At 36.9% G+C, this 21779-nt stretch overlaps 1 long non-coding RNA gene across 4 annotated transcripts in view; it reads right to left on the reverse strand.

Annotated features, from left to right (window-relative positions):
- Positions 1 to 210: 210 nt before the first annotated feature.
- LOC308195982 overlaps positions 211 to 21779 on the reverse strand; it is a 39473-nt gene continuing 17904 nt past the window's right edge. For all 4 annotated transcript variants that reach the window (XR_013951991.1, XR_013951992.1, XR_013951993.1 and 1 more), the window contains 4 exons: positions 11123 to 21779; positions 7254 to 7391; positions 6802 to 6887; positions 211 to 4959 (listed from right to left, as the gene is read on the reverse strand). The exon at positions 11123 to 21779 is cut by the window's right edge. This is a non-coding gene — a long non-coding RNA (uncharacterized lncRNA). The remainder of the gene's footprint in view (positions 4960 to 6801; positions 6888 to 7253; positions 7392 to 11122) is intronic.

The following is a 21779-nucleotide window of genomic DNA, read 5'->3' on the forward strand; positions in this document are numbered from 1 at the left end:
TGTCACTCACAAAAAGAGGAATTGTACACCTTCAGTCCTTAAGAAAGGACCTTTTGGGGTTTTGTTTTTTGTTTTTCTAGTCTAAAGGAGAAGCTGCTTGCCACTAATCAGCCATGGCACATGCACACACATACACTATTATATGTGAATAATTCTTCAATGCTACTTTAAAAGAACCTTGGACACTTCAGTTTGATTAACACATTGATAAGACATACATTTTCCTTGAAGAAAGTGAGGCCATGGGGATTTGTTAAAAATTCAGAAAAGGAAGGTACTGTGAAAAGATTTAATTCAGTTACAGGAAGTAATACATTCTACTAATGTAATATGGACACAAAAAAATGTTAGGCCCCATGAGAAATTAGGATGATTTTGTTTGATCCTCTATGAATGTATATAGTTATATTTATGTATGTCTGTATGTATATCTATATTTATGAAAATATTGTTATGCGTGCCCCTGTGTATGTGTACACTTATAAAACAAATCCATGACCATAAATCAGCTCAAGAGAAACAGCATAAAGTGGACTACTGTACATCTTTATTCAAAATATGTAGGATGCCAACACAGAAAAATAAAAAAATAAAAAAATAAAAAAATAAAAAAACATTGTTTTTGAAGCTGCAGCATCAATATGGTTGTAATTTTAATGTTTCTTGCTGGAAAAAGGTCATCTTTGGCGAGGTCGGGTTTTTCTTAAGGTCATTTCACATTGAGATATCTGCCTGCTTTTGACATTTCATCTAGAAGAGGCACAACTATTCTGACACATGAAATGGGTTCTTTGCAAACCCAATGGCTATTTCTATCAACATCTGTTATTCTTACACAAAAGGGGAATATGCATTGATTGCAAACAAGGCTTCACATTTTTTGGAGACTATTAATATATATATGTAATACTTAAAGGTACAGCAATGTCCATCTGAAAAACAAAACACTGGTATATAAAAAGCTGGAAAAAAAATAACTCCATGGATGTAATCTTCTACTCATAAACAGAATTAAACAAATTTAAGGATGTTAATTGTTGTTGGTAAATTGTAACATTGCTTTCTGAAAAGCAGCAGGGCAGTGAAATTTACTAAGCATTTGTGTAATTACTTTGTGATATTGGCACAGAAAAAGCACAATAAAATATTTTTCTTTACATTTTGTGTGGGATTTTTAAATGCATATTCATTTTCTAAATTTCAGTTCCCTCTAGCAACTGAGTAAGATAGGAAAAAATCTGTTGCTATATAAACATTCCATCTTGTACCCCCATATTTTGAAACCCCGGAACTGTTATGTGTTTGTGGCATGGCATCTATACAATTAAAATAAGCTCTGTCAAAGTAATTTAAACTCACAGGGAATATTTTATTTTTCTGTAAAGCAATCCAGGATTCCACTGGCTGAAGCCTGGTCTAGTTCAAAAGCGTTTTGCAGAATTCCCTTCCTTGAGAACAGCAGAGGGAAGAGCATAGCTTTGTTCATGCTCCTCAGCTGCAGACAGCTCAATTAAGCCTTGGACAATCCAAAGCATAAGCATTTAGTTGATCATTCAGTAGTTAGGATTTTCTAACCGAGTGCTGTGACCAGTCACGTGGTATTATATCTGTTCCCATATTGATGGTCTGTTCTTTGCGAGCTATTGCTTTCTCCCAAAATGAATGTCATTTTATCAGAAAACAGGTTTTGTTTTCTGAATATATTCATCTGGCAAGTGCCCAAATCTGCTGTTTGTGGATGTTTGTAGGAACATCGCTTTGCTCACATGAGTATTTGAGAACACTGAATAACAAAGGACATGAACAGACTGAATCCAAACCCAGTTCTCTAATCAAGCAAGCTGCGAGTGAACAATTTTTTGTACTCTCTATTGGCTCACTGAACTTGCAGCACTAGTAAACTCTGCATGTTTGGAGTCACTGTGCTTCTCTACTTGCTAAATTTGTCATATTTAACTTCTCTGCAATATGAGGATGTATGGCAGACATTCACAGAGAACTACAGGTGCTGCTTTCCTGGACTGAAGCCATATGTCCATAGGGCATTGAAGAGGTTAACATCCAGGTGTAGGAGCTTTATTGTTGGAACATGTTCTGTGTTGCTTCCAGACTTTGGCCTCAAATAAACGCCTTTAACATATTTTATTAAAGTGTCATAATTAGATTTATTTAATGCACTGGGATCCAGAGCATGTCAGCTCTGTGGATGACTGAAAAATACTTCATCAGCTTTTGATAGCTTCACAGGACAGCAGGGCAATCAGCTCTTATTTCCCACTAATGCAACTCTGTTTGAAAACAGGACTTGAATGTTCTCAGCTTGTGCATTGACTGATAAGAGGAAAGCACAAACACTCTCATGTTCTGCAGTGTTGCATTTGATTAGAAAATAATGCTTGGGGTCTAAATATGCTAAAATAATGTTAAGAAAACATTAAAGCACCCTTAACTCTTTTTTTTTTTTTTTTTTTTTTTTTTTTGCCTAGGGCATTGCAGTTATCACATGAAACGTGTGGCCTTTTCTTAAATGGTTCTACGAGAGTAGCAACTGCTGCATAATGGTACAAATAAAAATAATACTGTGCTGTAAGTAGTGGCTCTGCTAGTTGTACTTATTCCCATATAAAGCCTGGAATGGCAGAATCAATAGCTTTCCAATGTCTAATATCATCACCAGTACATTATGGTTAGCCAGACCATCGTCCAGAGATGAAAAGAAGCACAAAATATAGCAGCTTGGATTGTGTTAATGTGTACACAAGTATAAATTTCAAGTATCGCCATTTAAGTAAGTGGTGCACACAGAATTTAAAATAAATAGGAGCAAGAGAACAGCATGGTCTATAATGTAATAACAAAATCAAATTCATGCCCAGCAATGATTTATCACATAGGACAGCCTGAAGCTACTTTCAGCAATCAGACTGTGGCTACATATAGATGAAACGGGATTTTGGAGAGTTGTCAGTGGATAGCTAGTGAGAATTTCATATTTATAGATATGGCGAGTGTGTATTATGCTGGTAGCCAACCCAGAAAGCATTAAAGGAAAATTGTGTGATGGAGACCTACACGTCTCCCTTAATAGGAACTAACAACTATTTCAAACCAGAACGGACCAAACTTTCTAAAGTGGCAGACAGTTTAACAACATCTTCTCCATGCTGATTTACAAAACTGCCTCTTCTGGCAATAATCCCCACAGCTTCTGTACTGGTATCGGCCTAAACAGTCTCAGCCTTCTTTGCACTGTAGTAGGATCAGATTGAACGATGAATGTCTGCCCCTTCTGAGAAACAGAGCAAGGATGAGCTCCAGGTCATACTTATGGATGATACTTATTCAAGTAGAGAGAGAGATCATTCAACATATGGATGTCACTTGCTTCCAGTAAAGAGATGATCAGATGCTTCATCAGGAAGAAGATGCACACACAGGTACACTCCTGAGGTAGCTGAGCTCACTTGGAAGGGCAATGGGCACATTGCTGCTTGCTTTTTTTTCTCCTACCAAGACCAAAATGTGAAAAAATGAGGTAAAAAGTGTATGTATCTACTTGCATAGATTTGAATAGCAGGATGATAGTTATCTTCAGTAACTGAGGTGGGTGGGTGGGAGCCTGATGCTGAAAGAATTTGAGGAGGAAGTGCTGAGTGAGAGAATCACTGCCTAAGAGAAGGGTTGCTTACTTGGCAAATGGAAAATATGTACTCTGTAGGTGAGTCTTTAGTAGACTGAGGTGGGGAGAGGAAAATGCAGGAGGAGAATATTTATAGAAAGATTATGAGGAAGACAGGGAAGAGAGGTGTCTGAAGTGACTGAATTGCTCCCAGGAAGTGAACATGGTCATTGCTGTTGGTGCTGACGCCCACTGCATAGTGACTTATGTCTTGCTAGAGCACCACATTGTGGTTTTAAGATTTCTTTAATTCTTTCCTTACAGCCTCCTATTGAAAGGAAGGAACAAAGGAATCATTTTGAATATCATCCTCATCAGAAGACAGTAATTTAGATTTCTTCCATTTTCATCCTTTGTTTATTGAGTTGTCAAGCAGCCAACCTTGGCAATAGAAGTTGAAATGAGCAATGTCTTCATAGCTTTGCCATGCTGTGTCAGTACTGAATAACTGAGCCTTATCAACTACATTCTGTGTCTGACTAGTTTTTATATGACACTCAGGAAGGCCTTACCCGTGATGAACTGTGAACTATTGAATCTTGCTTTTTTCCTAGAGAATCCTGGAAAACACCCACCTTTGCAGGAGATCTGCAAGTTCCACCATACTATTTAGTTATTTCTTGGAGTCTCACTGTGATTTACTGGACATGAACTTTTTATAGCACAATCTAGCATTATTACCCTGTTTTAAACATTTATTGATGTTTCTGATGATGCCAGTAGAAAAAGTACAAAAAGTATTTTGGTACCCAGGAGACTCTGTCAATACTGGATAGTAATATAACATGATATCATTCATGCTGCAAAGGCAGCATATACGTTGATAGTTCCAGCAATGGATAGAAGAAACCAATTACTGCCATATCCAGCTTACCCACATGCAGTATACTGAGGCACCAAAAAATGTACCCAGAACTGAATACCAGATCCATAGCAGAGCACGCAACATTAATGATGTTTTATGGGCCAGTTTGTCCTTAACCAGCTCCTGATAAGCCAAGTCAGAATTATATTCTTTTGGATCTGAATGGAATTCACTTCTTTGATTCCTCAGCCACTGTTGCACTGATTCACTGAGAAAACAATAAACATTAGGAAAATCTCAAAAAACAATCCCTGGATTCATTTTGCATTGGAGGGGAAAAGAAAGGCTAGTAGGAGAGAGGGGAAAGAAACCCATTTCACTTGGCTGTCATCCAGTATAGACGCTTCTGGATCTGATGCCTCCAGTATGTTTCCCATCACCGCTGTTTGATATTGCTTATTATGTACTTCCACTACTGTTAAAAAAAAAAAAAAAAGCTGTTTTCAGAACAACATAAACTGTCTTTACGTGACGCATTCAGATGACCTCATAGTTTTGAACCCATTCTGGTATGGGTCATAGATGCTTAATTTTTGGCATCCTTCTCAACCCGTTTGTTTTTACAGTCCCTAGTAATATATTAATCAGGCACACAGGTTTTATATTAATCAGGTACACAGGTTTTGCATATTATCTTACCTAGACAACATTTTACTAAGCTATCAAAATCTAGACTCTTTTAGGGAAAACAGAGACTATCTATTATACCTCTTAGGTCAATCACCTCTCCTTCATTAATGTATTCTGGTCATTGCTCCCACTAATGTATATATATTTTTATCTCTCTCTTTCATTACAGCTATAAGAGAGCACCATAACAAACCACCTCTGGCACCTCATCTTCAATCAAAAGAGGAATGACTATTCTCCAGAGTACACAGCTCCACATTATTAACATTCTGTCCCTGCCCATCTGCACCTAACCTTACCTTATTTCTTGTTTATGTGAAGAAGTCTTTCCTCCATTTTTTTTTTTTTAATGGAAAGAAGAATAAGGAAAAAAAAAAAGATAAAACCATATTGCTGATTTTTCCATCAGAAGTATAAAGAGCAACTGCATTTTTTCACCTATTTTTTAGAGGCCAATTTTAAAGCTATAAAAATATTTTGCATGTATGGGGCCAAGCTATGCTCTGTAGTCAACTTTCTGAGATCAGTAGAGCTGCATGGCTTTACACAAATTGGAAGTTCATTATTTTTCTATGTAGTTTATCTGAAAGTATTTTTTTCCCTGAATCTATGCTTCAATATCCTAATACAAAATGTTGGGTATGTAGAACAATGAATAATAACCATGATTGTTTATTGTTGTTTATCACTACCATCACTACTTATTTATATCCAGCTACACATCCCGCAAGAGTGAAAGAACTAACTTCTTCCTAGATACCAGTTACACTTTAATCCAATAATGTTATTCACCGGTCACTGGTAGACAGTGTGAAAATTCAACATATAACATGGAATCATAGATTGGGTTGGGTTGGAAGGGACCTTAAAGATCACCTAATTCTCACACTCCTGCCATGGGCAGGTACACCTCCCACTAGATCAAGTTTTCCCAAATTCCCATCTAACCTGTCCTTGAACACTTCCAGGGATGGGGCATCCACAGCTACTCTGGGCAATCTGCTCCAGTGCCTCACTCTCATAGTAAAGAATTTATTCCTAATAGGTTCTCTAAATTTACCTTTTTAAATATATATATATATATTTTAAGTTTATTGTATTTATTAAAGAATTTGCACATTTTCAATGTATCCTTGTCATCAGGCTTAGAGACCTCTGAAAGCTACTCTGAAAATTAAGGAGTTTCCGTATGTCCTGCTGATGAAAGAAATACATATCAGACTTAATTTTAGGAAAAACACTAATTTCCAGTTGTTTCAAAATTATTTTTCCAGACAACCTGCCACGAATTTCCTCAAACTTTCTTAATTTGAAAATTCATAGTGGTAAACCCTATTAAAATACATGGTGGAGTTGATCCAGAAGCTTTTTCCAGATATTATTTTCCTTGCAATGAATATATAATAAAATTGTGTATATGTGCTCTCGATAACCTTGCATGTACTCACAGAAACAATGTAAAAGACTATGCTTTCATAGTAAGGTTTTCTTTATAGTGGTTTTAAAGTTTAGGCTATCAGATCATCAGAAGATAGGTCCCACAGCAAGACACTTTCTTTTCATATTGTATAAGTTTTCACTATGGGTGAAAGATAGACACCTTTATGTTAAGTAGGGTGGATTTTACCTGCTGATATATCTCTTGAAGTTTGTGGCCAGAGGCTAGTTGATTCATTTTTCTAGAAACGATGGCTTATTTGTGGTTACTGAATCCTGAAAAAAAAAAGGGGGGGGGGGGAGTAATTTTTGCTATTTTTAAGATATTGTTTTGCATGCATGGTATTACCACTGAATTGCATAAACTCTGCTACTGAATCTACATACACAAGAAGCCTGACTTGTTTCAGCTGTAAAATAGGATATTGTTATGCTATAACTGGGTTTATACTTGTTTGTAGGCCTCCTACCAAGGACAAGTAGGTCAGCGTACATTCCATAAATAATCCATACTATTATTATTTCATTGCACTAATTCATCTCTGTGCATAAACAAATGGATTTTGAGAGAATAATTAAAGAAAAGATATTACTTTCTTTAATTTTTACCCTACTATAAAATCTCTGAAATAGGTAGCTTGCCTTATTGCAGACTTTCTTACTGACAAAATGTGTAGTCCTTATTCCTTATTTTACAAGGTGAGCAGTTGATCTGATTTCCAGAAGATAGTGGAAATACACACATAAAACTTCCTTTTCTTGTTATTCTCATCTGGTGAGCTGAAATATGACAAAATCACAAGAAGCAAAAGATTTTCTCAAACTTTATCTTCCAAGATAAAGCAAAGACAAGCACAGTAGATGTAGTTCTTAGATACAGGATATATTTAGACAGTTTCAGGCCAAAACGTCTAACATGAATTAGTGTTGTTCTTGGATAAGCAGACTTGTAGAAATATTGGATGTAAACCAGCAGGTGTAGTTTGTTTGTTTTCTCATATTTGTTTCCTTCCTTCATAAATGCAAATTTCCTGCATTCCCTCCTCCCCCCCCCCCCCCCCCCGCTCCCCCCCCCCCCCCCCATGCATGAAAAACTAATGGTCAGCCACTCGGTCATGGACCTTTTTCCAGAGAAAGGGGATTGTTAATGTAAGTATTCTGGGAAAAAAAAATCTGGAAGCAGCTGGAGACCTTCAGATTTAGTTGATTTTTGTTTTAAATAAAACATAACCCTAGGAAAATCAGTATTAGGAACAGGATTGCCTCATTAAAAAAAGGCTTAGATTGAAAAAGAAAATCAATAAAATATTCAAGATTAAATGAAAATTTTGATTTTGTTATGATGTTTTTCTCTCTTTTTTTTTCTTAAGAAAGAAAAGTTAATATTTTTCTCCTTCCTTTTAATGACTCTGTTTGCTTTAACAGTGGTAAAACTGGGTGAAAATGCAAAGAGAAACCTACTAACACTTTTTTCTTTCTCTTATTTTCTAACTATAGAAATACACAAGAAAAATGAGACAGCAGTTTGTGGAAGACCAAAAAAAATTGAGCTCAGAAGTCAAAAATATAGTTTTCCTATTAATTTATTTGCTGAAATTTGAAAGAAGATATGGAGAGGTTTTTTTATAAAACTTTTGGGATGCAATTGAAAATGTGAGTTGGAAATTTTGAGTAGGCTCTAGCCTTTACTGTTTTCTAGACAGTAAACATCATGTTTTTACTGTCATTAATACTTTTAACAAATGTGTTGACCCAAATATTGTTCATTTATAACTATTACTTTTTATTCAATAACGTGTAGGGTTCTACTCTGCTATTTACAATGTTCAGTACAGTAAGCTGCAGTGACATAAACACTCTGCTAGCACCCAGATCTATGCTTCTGTTCCTTTGGTTCTGATCAGGCGTAATCTATCCCGAGTTGCCAGAGCTCAGTAATGCTGGGCAGTTCAAGAAACAACTAAAGCCAATGACAAGAATCTGACACCATTAACAGGCATTTGCCTACTTTTGCAAGAGATACATCTCTGGATGTTTCTTAATGCCTACAGCAGCACTGACCAACATTTCTTAACTTGTTTCTTGCCAGGAGGTTGCTATCATTCCTCCTAGATGTTGACTATGCCATCAGCAGCCATACATGTTACATGCAGGCAGGATCACTCCAGTGCATGATTTAAGGAATTATATATGTACACATTTTTCAAGAAACAGAACTTGAGAAACAAGAAACAGTGCAGAATTGTCTTGGTACCTTCATTTTGAGATCATTTTCCTTGAGAGAACAAATTCCATTCTAAGCACTGTTTGACATTAGTTATGGACAATGAAAACATGTATTACAAATAAGCAAGTAAGTGAGCATAGCTTTTTAATTTGTCTCTGTATCATTTCTGTGCTTTTTTTTGATGTTGTCATATCTGTATCACATTTCTTATTTCCAACTACTCACAGAACAGTTAAGCAAACACATTTGAGTCCATCAATTGCTTGTGAACTATCCACATCACCTATAGGCTAATTATTGCTGCAAGTGTCTGACTGCCACTTAAATCATGTAACACTGTTTTTTCCCTTCAAGTCAGTGTAAAGACCACTTCTGAAAAAGAAGACGCTCATTAAACTGCTTAATATGAATGAAGAAGATAACTTAAGGCATCATTTTGGAAAACTTAGTGTGTGTATTTTCTTAAAAGCTATGAAGCAGAGTTCATTAAAGACTCACAGTTGGGAAAGGACAACGTATTCAAATGTGGTGTAACTAATATATATTGAATAAATGCTTAAATATTCATAAAAGTCTTCAACTTTGGCTCCTGTGTTACTACCTTGGTTATAAAGTACTTATATTTCCATTTACTTAGTCAACCTGTAATCACTAGTATGGCTGCATGCATGACAGGCAGTGGTTATAAGTAAACCACTGTAGCTGACATCAGCTCCAACTTGTTTTTCCTTCTATTAGGATTTCCTGATTATGCACTCAAAAGATATTTGATTGATAGTAGAATAGAAGACATTTGAAGAAAAAAAAATTAAACTGAATTCATGCCAATGGGGAGGGGAGCTACCTCATTAAGGAAATAATTGAGCTGTTAGTTAATTTTACTTGTTATCTGTAGAAAAGGGCAAAAATCTTCCAAGGAATTAATATTCTTCCCTCAAATGATTAAAAGAACAACAAAAGGGTTTGTATCTTAGATGTATTTAGTAATTATGTTCCTGACAATTTTTTTCATATCATCCAAGGCAAAAGGAAAAAAAAATACTGGTAATTTACAGAACATTGTAAGTGTCAGCTTTTCCTGATAAGTTTTTCTCTGCCCCTCCCCCAGTCTTATTAGCAGCAATTTTTGCTAATTGATAATTAATACCTGTACCTTTGTTAAAAGCAGCTACTCATGTATCAACAATTCCAGTTTGATACAATCAGTATATTTTACTATTAGTGTAAATAATGCATAAAATTAATAGTAACAAGTATTCTTGCAAGATAAATTTTACATTTCATTTATTATTGTCTCTATTTTTATGGTACGCTACAGCTTTCCCTCCCTCTAAATCCAGAAACATTTGTAATAAATAATTGTTAAATCAATATAATAAAACTGCCAACATTTAAACATCATTAGGCATTAGCCATGAGTGTGGAAGGATAACATAAAACCACATCAGTTGAAGCAATGCAGTGAACATTGCCTCTTTTTTTCTAGCTAACTTCAGTAAAACTTGTCATTAAAACTAAATTTTATTTACCTACATATTAAAATAACTATTCCATTAAATAAGAGGGAGGGAGAGAGAAAAGTGTTGTTTTTTTCCCAGATGTTAATTTCAAAGACATTGATGATGTCTTCAAAGTAATGAGCAGACCTTTGGCCACATGAACACAGGGCAAAGCAGTGTTATCTGGATGTTACTACCCACCACAAAGCACTGACAAATTACCCCAGAGCTTCCCTACAGCCTTTCACGGCTCAAAGAAATCAGTGGTACATCAATATGACTGAAGTAAACAATAGCATTTTATTTACATAACATGACCTTATTCTGGGATTTCAGCGATGAACAACTGTCAGACCTTTGAATACAGACAGAAGAAAAACTGACTCTTGATTTCAGAATTTGTCCTTATCTAATAGCTTCTTTTGATACTCTTAGCAAAGAGAAACCCTTCATATAGGTTTGAGATGGACTATTATTACGCTGTAACAAAGCAGAGGGGTTGCTGATATCAATTATCACACATATTGCAACAGAGAGGTAATTTGCTGGATAGTTATCTTAATGACAAAATCATAAGCATTCACTTCTAATGAAAGCTTGCTTATCAGCTGTTTGCCTATGACCTCCCAGGTCAAGTCAAGAAGCACCTTCCAAACAGAGGCCCCTTAAATACTACTGTATCAACGTGAAAAACACTGGGACAAATAACATCTCCTCCTTCCTCTTCTTTTGTACAAACAAACGGTAGTAGAGTAGGTACTAATGAAACTAGAGGAAATACTTACCATGAAAAATCTTTGAGACTACTCCAGCAGTTAATTCCCCACTAACTGGTCACTGGAGTATTCTTCAGCTCTTTCATAGCTGAGGGAAGAAGAAGGAGATTTATGGAGAACGGAAGGAGAGGGTGTGCTGCATTAACTGCAGTCCCACTGGTGCACCACCCAGTGCACGCCCTAATGTCTCATGGGACTGTGGCATAGCTCAAGCTCAGGCATTGCCAATGTGCTTGCTCCCAAACAAAAGCACCTCTATCCTTAGAGGACTGTTAATCTCCTTCTAAGTAAGAAATGGTCAGTAGGAATCTCAATGACATAGGGTGAACTGAATCTGTGCCATACCACAAAAGCTCTAAAGAAACAGTATAAGCTCCTGGCATGAAACTTCATTTGAACAACCAGCTGCCTCCTACATTCTCTATGGTTTCCATATAGTCTGAAGCTGCACCAATTGAGAGAACATTACAGTTGGCATGAGTCGAATCATGAGCAACCATAGCAAAGTCAGCTTGGAGAGAGTTTGCTGAAGTGCTGATGGGAAAAGAGAAAAAAAAAGCTGCTTATCTAAGTCACTGCCTCTGCATGCTGGAGAATTAAAGAACTAAAATCACTTCCCAGTTGCATGAATAGACGGACAGCAGAATTTCTGAACTAGGCATGTCAGTCTAAACTCCAGCAATTATTCTGGTTGCTTGTCCCTCTACTCTTTTTCCATTATCTCAGCCTTGTAAAAAATGAACATCAGTCTATTCACTATCCTCTGAAGAGTCACTGTCACATAGAGTCATCCATTCTGCAGCCATAGCAAAACAGACTTGATAGAAACAAAAAGACAGACAACATTAGTATACAGAATATATACAAGCCTATATACTCTTTCTTCCCCAAAGAAAATCACGCATCTAAATTTCACTGAAGAATTCTATTGGAGTATATGGGCTTCTTGTCATATAAAATGATCTACAGATTACTTGCACTTATCCATACTTACCAGGCAGAAATGGGAAGAAATAAGATGATTGTTTTTGCTTCTACTAACATCAGAATAAATACTATGGCTTTATTTCAAAAGAACAATATACCTTACCACAGCATGCAAGCAGAATTAATATTAACTAGTCATACAAAATTCAAACATCTATTTTTGCTAAGTTTTGACGTATGTCTGACTGGGATATTTACTGTCTTCTCTGAGCAGCAACATAAATTAATTTGGCTCATATTGTTTGAGAACCAGTGGAGAACTATCAGTGGATCATCAAGACCATTCTGTTTTCTGATGTATAGTAGTTAAAGGTACAAACAGTTGCTAAAGGACTGTAATTGGTTAATTTGGGTGGGTATGTTCCTCACAAGACCTCATACTGCTCTTCAACCTGCTGAAATACAAAGTGCCAACTGGAATAACAGTGTAAAACTCTGCTGCTAATATGAGATATATTAAGCCAAAAACACAAGCAAGTCCTAGAAAGGAAAATAAAGCAAACAGAAGGCAAATATCCATTTCAGAATAAAAGAACATGATCAAGTTAGCAAAACATTGGTAAGACACAAAGCAAAAATTAGAAAAATAAATCTAAAGCAACACTGAAATAGGAAAGATTTCCTGCTTACATATTTTTGATAGTTTAGTTGTAATCTTGGGTAAACCCATACAGTAACACATGAAGACACACTGCCTTCTCAAGATATTTTCTGAACTCTGAGGTCATCATATTCAGGTGCACTTGGAATGTTTCACAACTGGAGCTGTGCAGGATACAATTTCTCTTCCTAGAGACATTTTCTGAGACTATGATGAATTTACTTTGTAAATTAAAATCCAAACTTTTGGAAGGGAACTGAGTAAGTTGATATGATTTCCAGTATATTCAATATTTTTTATGTTCATCCTTTTCCTTTCTTTCATATAAGCATACTTACCTTGTTAAAAGTAGAGGAACTTCAAATGAAAACGAGAATTTTGAATTTCAGAAAGTTTAAACAGGTTGTTTCAATCATTTTGTTTCCATTTGCTCTTAATTTTGGGGGAAAACAGGAAATTAGTCAAAATCAATCTTATACTGCTTAGAATTTTGATTGCAGTGAATTGTCATTTTATGATGAAGATATATTTCATAATCTGCTCTCAAATAAGTTTCAAGAACAGAAGAAAAAAAAATCCCTTTGCCCAGCATTGCAGAATGAACAATGACTTTTTTACCTTCTTGAATGCTTTCTTTTTACAAAGCCAAATACTCTACAGATCGATACCGCATTGTCCAGGGAGATATTCTTTGGTTCAACACCTTGGTTTTGTATTGGTTTTTAAAGAGACAACTATTTCTGGCAGAGCTGTTCTTTCCTAGCTGGGCCTTCTGTCAACCATATGCACATACAGAGTAGGCTTTTTTTCTGTAATGCGTTATTTTTAATCAGCTTGAGCTTCCATGCTAGGATGTGATGGTAAAGACACCTGTGTGTAGATGTAGTCTAGAACAGACTCACTTCATGTGATTCAAGATGGGATTTCTTTCTTACACAGGGACAAGAAGGTCCTGATATCCAACATCACATAGGAGTAGTGTTTCAGTCCATCAGTGACAGAGGTTTAGTAGAGCTAAACACTATTTCTGTTGCCTCATTTCAATGCCTTTCAGCTAACTCTGACTCAGTTCCCATCAGCAACTGGGGCTGCTCCTGAGCATTTTGCAGGGGTCTTCAGGTCTTTACTAAGCACTGAACATGCTACTAAAAGACATGGACAGCTAGAGTCCTCTGGGACTGATCAGCTAAACTTCTCTTAGATCCATTGAATCTTGGATCATATGAGTGAATATTTATATATGGGTGTTATCTAAAATAGACAAAACCAACTGGGCCTGTACAAAAACAGCAGTATAAATAAATATAAGCACATTTCATTCCTCTGTTTTTTAGAAAAACATTCTAGGACTGCTCTACATGTCCAGTGGGACCTGACTATATGGAAAGTACAACATACAGTAGAATTAACTTTTTTTTTACTTTTTTTTTTATTCAGCCATTTTTGCTGTTCTGTATACAGGTCGTGACCTCTCACCTCCTGTTTATTTCTTCCCATGTTGACCTTTCACTGAAGCACAAGGCTAATTTTGTGCTCCAGTGACCAAGAATAGGAATTTGTCACTTTATTCAAAATGGAATGAATACAGGTATGTCTGGCATTCTCAGCTGGACTTAACCCTCTGCATGCTGAAAACAGTCAAATACCCAAGTGGTCTGTATTAGGAAATATCTTTTCTGAAGTTGTGCTTTTTTTTTTTTTTTTTTGGTAACAAAAGAGCTTTGCTTCTTTTGTCTGAAAAGGGGTTTTTCTTTTTCCGTGCACAGCCGGGTACAGTTTTCTTTGTCGCAAAATACAATGAACCAAACAGAAGAAAATAACAGGTTAGAGGTCCATAGAAATTTGCAATGGTTCTAAAGGAGAACTTTCATTAGTGTTAGGAAATAACCTCCATCTTAATTGTCTGCTGTACAAACAAAGTTTTACATGTTATCTTTGACTGAGAAAGAAATAACTAATTTCTCCAGTAAGATGCCAGTAATGAATTCTTATGGACTAATCTTAATAAGTATGTGCAAAGTAATCTATGCTTCTCATGTTGAGTTATAAAATATAATTCTTTTCCTTATGCAAATACTTTCACTGGTACTTATCCATCTATTCAAATCTTCTGTGCAGTAGGGCTCCTTTCTCTGACTGCAGGTTCTGTAAAAGGAAAAGACGTCAGTGGATCTGTGCAGGATTTGAAGTCAACACTTAACTCCTGTGTTAGAATTACAAATCATAAATGTACCAGCAGAAAAACAGTAGGTCTCAAGTGAGACAGTCAGCAGATTCAAGCAGTACCTTCGAATATGTTGTTCCATTAGCAGTAGACTTCCAGAGTGTGATTTCCTACAAACATATCCTTTACATTTTATGGTCTTTCTGCTGAGACCGTTGTTTCCCTTTTCCTCCTGGTGTCAATATTACTGTATTTCCAGTTATCTAGCACATGCCCTGATCCTTTTTCCTAAATATGCATTATCATTGCTGCCTTCCCAGATCCTGTCATTACCTGACAAATGCATGCCTGACTGGTCATGAACTATGCACATGCCTTTTGGCCATCCAGTGCATGTGAGCTGGCCAGCCAGCAGCAGAACAATACTGCCAAGCTCACAGCACAGCCTTTTCTTCATCCGAAACACTCATGTACTTCACTAGTTTCACAAAACATATCAAGAATTAACGTTTGATCTCATTAGCTTCCTAATTTAATTTATTAAGGTGCCTTTCTTATCTTCTAACGGTGACACAACTATGCATGGATAAGATGCAGAAAGTTTAATCATAGTGTGCTTTATGGGTTGGGATCTTCTCCTCAGATGAGGGTACTTGCGGTGCACTACAAATAGCTGCCAAATTATGTTTATTGTTTTTTAAACCTATATCTGGAACTCTGGGGCAGGCCCTGAACATAATTTCACCAAAAGTGGAGTATCCTCATCCTGAGTTCATCAGTGCTGAGCTCACAGCTGTCAGAATTGGCAGTTTGGCTTAGGAACAAGAATGCTCTGAGGTGCTTGGTGCTGGGTCTGTCCATGGGTGGGTGTATGCTCAGGGGGCTGCCAGCAGAACGTGGGATTCAGAAGGGATGCAGGTTGTCCACTTCCCAATTCAAACCTCTAACTGACTGCAGTTAATTCCTGTTCTGGATATAAGGAAATACAGGTGTGGGTGAAACGGAGTATGGTGCATTTGTAAAGAAAATTACAGTAACTGTTATGCTGACACCAACACTAATACTATATAGATGCATAACATATTTTGCCTTTCAGCTAGCTTAGAAGTCCCACTTTACAACTTCCAAGGTGGTACACTAGATCCTGCTTTGCCTAAAACGTGATTTCCAGATTCACCTAAAGTACACCAAAATAAAATATCCATATGAGCTAAGAAAATGACAAGAAGGATCCTAAAATCAAGATGAACAATCTGCAGCTTTTTTTTTTTTTTTTTTTTCAGCAAATACAGCTTGCTGCCAAACACAGATAACTTTTTAGAGGAATAATTTAATGAAAGCACTTTAGTACCACAGAATTTGGTTAATGTAGTAGTTACTGGTGGTTAATACTATCTCATCTTGGGAAAAAAATCCTGACTATCCTATGTATGGTATTTTAATCACAACTTGGTACATATTCTTCCCCCTTTAGATATAAATCATGTATTTCCCTGTTTTCAGTCCTTACCTCTTAAAGTGCAGAGTATGATGCCAAGGGTGTGGGAGTCAGTAAAGAACATGTGCCTCTGGACCAGTAGACCTTTGATAGCTTACAGTATTATTATTGGGGCTGCAATTCATGTAGCTCGCTGACAAGTTAAGGATCCAGCTTTCACAAGCTGGTGGGAGCTGTCCTGACCAGTGCCAGCAAATAATCTATTTTATCTTTTTTTTATCTGTTCATCAATAGCTATGTATATTTTTGTTTCATAAATGATTCTTTTCTATTAGAATATGTCAGTATTTATCTACACAGATCATCGTTTCTTACTGACCTGCACTCTCTGTGGAGCTTTTTACTGCCAGAAACAGAAAAGCAGCAGTGTTATGGTCTGTCTGGGGGCTCTAGCTCCTTCCCTGAGATGTAATGCCTTGTGCAAGTGGAAAAGCAGGGAGGCATCCACACCAACCAACCAACCAAACAAACAAACAAACAAACAATATTTATATATATATATAAATCCTAAACAGAACAGAACAACATTGTTAAAGAGTCCAATGCCGCATTTGTTGAGCTTTACAATGCTTTACATGGGATTTCTCCTCTGTCAGCATGCACATGCTCTGATTTTGATCTTTTGAAATTTCTGCATCCCTTAGGTTGCATTCTTTCACTCCAGAATAACTCTTATTGTGATAGATGAACTGGAACAAGTGTGGGCTTCCTCACAGCCACTTCCTGTCAAACTGCCCCATGCTAAACAGCAAGCTGTGCAGCGAAATGGAAGGAAGCACAGAAGTCCACTTTTCCCTTATCCCTTCCCCATGGCAACCTGACCAAGAACAGTGACCCCCAGCAGCACAGCTGAGGCCTGAAACTGTGCTGAATAACTCAGAAAGAGCATCTTCTGACCCCAACCAGCAGAACCCAATGGAAATATGACCTGTGACTGCAGAACCCCTTGTTCAATGTTGCAGTTTTACCGTACACAGCCAACACAGGTCAGACCGTTTTAGGGAGCTAACTTAATGAATCTCAAATCAAATTTAAAGTGAGCCAGTTAACCTAGAAATATTCAGCAGACAGGTTCTGCAATTAGAGGGATTTACATTAAGCAGTCAAAAAACATAGAAATGTCACACCTCCTTGAATTACATATTGAAATCAAATACATTTTTTTCATGGTTGACCTTTGTCAGTTACATGTAAACTGAATTGACGATGAGTCATTGAGCTAGCAAATTAGCTACTCGTAGTTGTTGACAGGGTCAGCAAGAAATCTTCCATATTTTTAAACAAAAATAAAATCATCTTGTAGGTATTGTACATTACTTGGTTCATGTATGCACTTCTTTTCCTTAATGACATTCAGAAACCATTGACAGCCAGAAGAGAAAAAACAAGAGATCTTGGGGTATTCATGTTATTATTTCTATGAATGACAACTCTCTATGCAAGTGTAGCTAGAAATTTTGCACCATAATCTTTGGTTAAAGAACAATAACGGCATCTCTATGTTGTGCTTTCAGCTACCTAAGTAATAGAATTGTCTGCAACAATGGTTAGGAAAAGGACCAAACTCTCTGGCTCCCCTTCCTTGGTTAGTATTGTTTCAATAAAACTACAGCTCATATTATAATGCTTCTGCATAGCCAAGTGTTTGGTTTGTGGCAGCAAGGTAGACCAACAATTTATTACAAGAGAAATTATTAGTCATGTGATTAATTCTTATTACTGTATTACTACTTTGGAGCACAGCTAACCATGACCCTGAATTCATTTTTCGCTTTAACGCCTACCTATTTACTCTGTGGGCTGTTCCTGAGATGATATCTGTTGGACTGTAACTGATCAATGCAATAAACACATTGCTGTGGTCATCACAGATGTATAGATGAGCTACTCGATTGAAATTCTTTTTGGCCATCCCAATTTAATCCTTTCTTGCAGTCAAAATGTCCTCATACAGCTCCAGTGTACACTGTGCTCTAAACCAGTGAAAACACCCTATTCAATGGAAATATTTAAGCTTTAAAAAAAAATAACTTAAAAAATAGAAAGAATTTCTGCCATAAATGCTCTTAAATTCAAAAGCATTTTCTCTTCTACTTAACCAGCTTCACCTTCTCTCTTCTGTTGAAGGTCTTTTGGCATTTGTGCTGGTCCTCTGAATCGAACTATTTTGCCTCTCCTCCAGTATGTTACCCAACTCTGTTGTTCCTTCCAGTATTTGGCATTTGCTTTGGAATTATGTTTGTCCATCTGTTATTTGTCCTTTTGGTGATGCGTTCTGCCGATTCCCATTTGTTCCTCTCAGCTATCTCAACAATTTGAGCTTTTGAAGTGTTGTGGCATCAGTCAGCTCTATCTCGGCCCATGAGGGCGTTCGTACAGAATGACAGAAGGAGGAAAATGGCCCAGACTGGTGTCACTTTTTCCCTGGGAACTTATAGATTCTCCTTTTTCCAGTGGTCATTCCCACTAGCTGCTTTCAGTGGGTCAAGGAATGCATCGTGAAAGGGGATTGCTTCTGTTTTGATTTCTCTTTTGTTCCTTCCATCTTTCTGAATGGTGTGAAGTCATCCAGAGGCTATAATGTCAGTAGATACTCATCCACTGAGCTTGCACTTCTCTGATATGTCTTCCTTCTTCTCCATGTACACATCAATCCCCTTATTAACCCTTTATGAAATTTATTGTCCTGATCTGGCCTGAGTAGAGTCACAACTCCATCCATTTCTTTCTTTTATTTTTTATTTTTTCCCAGATATATCTTTTTTATTCGTTAAAAAAAAAAAAAAAAAAAACATAAAACAAGGCCAAACCAACCACCACCACCACCACCAAAAACAGCAAAAAAAAAAAAGGAAAAAAAAAACAAACACCACCACCAAAAAATAAACCTCTACATACATTTGCTGAACATGACCTTTGCTGGGTATGACTTCATTTTTCAGGCTTAGAACATTTTGTAGACAGAATTCTAAATTTGTCAGCTCACAAGTTGCCTGTGCACAGCAGTGTGGCATGACTAAAGGGATGCTCAGCTATTGATCAATAACACAGATTCTGTTTTCTTTCCCATCACAGCTCTGAAAGCCCGTTTTAAGGTCACACTACAACCAGCCCTAATGCAGCATCCTTAGCAATTATACCAGGTTTGACAGAGCTTAGCTTTGTTTGACAGTCAGGCTCTAGGTAGTTCCATGTCTGGTTTTGTATATTTGTTTTGGATTTAGACTCATCTGGTAATGTAGTCACATTGGAAAATCAGATTTCTCAGGAAAACAGAACATTTTCCCAGAAAGCCTGATTTTTTTATAAATGAGGATTTAGTTTGTGTCAGTGGCCCTTGTAGAGAGCTGAATGATGTAGGTAAATGAAGGATATTTACATCACTTTATTTTCAGCTTATAAATTAGACATTAGTTAATCTGTTTACTTAGGTACACTGAATGTCCATGAATGTAATTTCTATGTAGAAGCCTTACCCTACTGAGAGCCATGCTATTTTTGCCAATAACAATAAGAAACAGGTATTCAATAGCATTTTTCAAAGTAGACATGTCTTTAGAACCCCTTTTTCTTCCTCCTATTTCCCTTCCCATCCCCAACCAAGAAGCCCCCAAACCCATAGTTTCATTACCTAAGTACTAGCTATTAAGAGACATTTATGAAATGTTTATGATGTGGGTTGGATGCTGGTTTTGTTCAAATCACAAAATCAGGAAGCCCAAATTTGTAAGGAAACCCTGAAAAAGAAACGCCCACAGTATACGCAAGTTCACTTGTTTTTGTACACAAGTGTTTTGCACATGCAAAGCACCTGGTGTATGCACACCCATTCTGCTTCTGATCATACAAACTGTGGGTCGTACCAAAACACAGACTACTGTGCCTACACAGAGCTATCCCTGCATGTTTAGAGTCTTTTAGAAAATTTGACCTGCTTGACCTTGTCCCATCCAGATGCCCCCATTCAGCCTCTGTGCACTAGCAAAGGCGGGCAGAGAATGCAACAAGCTGCTTTCAGTCTGTCTGCATGGCAAAGTTAGCCACATCATGGAGCAGTATCACATTAACAGTAGCACTACTATACAACAGGCATAAACATGGCAGGAATGATGAAAAAGAGGTAAAACCTACTACTAGCACTGAAAATAATCACCTTCTGATTGGAATTACTAATCAATTGTTACTCTTTAATATTTTGATTACTGGTGGTTCTAGTCTAAAAACATAAAGTGTGTGCCCACAAAACACCCTCAGACACTCGAGACATGGAAAATGAGGGAAAAGCATAAGTGCTAGGTAACACATTTACAATTGCAAGAAAGAGGTGTGAATAGTGCAGTAATGACAAATGTATGCAGTTAATTACAGTTTCAGTGTTGATCATAAAAGTCCTTTTGGAAACAAAACTAATGGAGTGACTTTCAAAGGAAAGGCCAGGTATAACCAGATAAAAATTGACCATTCGGTCTAACATGGTCACATGGTCACCAATCATTAAATCACGTCTCATTCTTAGTCTTGTAATACATCCAGCCATACGTTGCAATCACAGTGAGAGATGTCAGCTTATGAAAGTACCAATCAGCTGATATATGCAAACATCATTATTACACTCTCTGCAATGCACAAGGAGAGCCACATTGTCTTTTTAGATGCTACTCCAGTGAGATGTACAAATCTAATAATTTTTCTCTGCAGGAGTCTGCTTACCTTATATCATCATGTTACAAGACTTAACACTTTTAAAATAATTAAAACATTAAAGTTGCAATTGTGTCACACTTTAACATCAGCAACTATATGAGGATTATAGTCATGGCCTCCTACATGCATGCAGGTTAAACTTGAGGGCTTGCTGACTGTAAGCTAGTTAGAAGCACTCAGAAAGTGAGATTTAACTTCGCTGTGCGATAAAGGGGAAAATAGAGGAATCTCCACAGACTTCTAGCTCTGTACAGTACACATTGTTAGTCAAAAGAGAGAGTGGTAATTCTGCATTATAAACAAGAGCATATTCCTCTCTTTTTATTCCTGAGAGCTACAATTAAAGGATGCAAGTCATAAAGCAGTGTATTATGTGATGCATTGTTTTTAATCTCACTGCCTTGCATTATATATCAGGTTCATATAATTCTTCAGACAGGAAAAGGCTTGTTCCATAAAAATACAGGCTTCTGCATTTGAAATATAAGTTCACGCACAAGCAATGTATATATCACCAAACCAGCAAACTAACTCACTTAATACACTAAACTTCAGGTTCTTCCTATATTATGTGAAATGGCTTGAAACAGGAGGCAGCTGCCAGGAAACATCACTGCTTCTTTGCTCAAGAGAGACAGGGGAAGGAAGAATGAAGAAAAAAATTCCCTCGATGGATGCCACAATAGCATGTCTTTCATTATCGCCCTGTGTC

The sequence above is a fragment of the Anser brachyrhynchus genome, assembly GCF_964034855.1.
Source record: "Anser brachyrhynchus genome assembly, chromosome: 5".
Lineage (NCBI taxonomy): Eukaryota > Metazoa > Chordata > Aves > Anseriformes > Anatidae > Anser > Anser brachyrhynchus.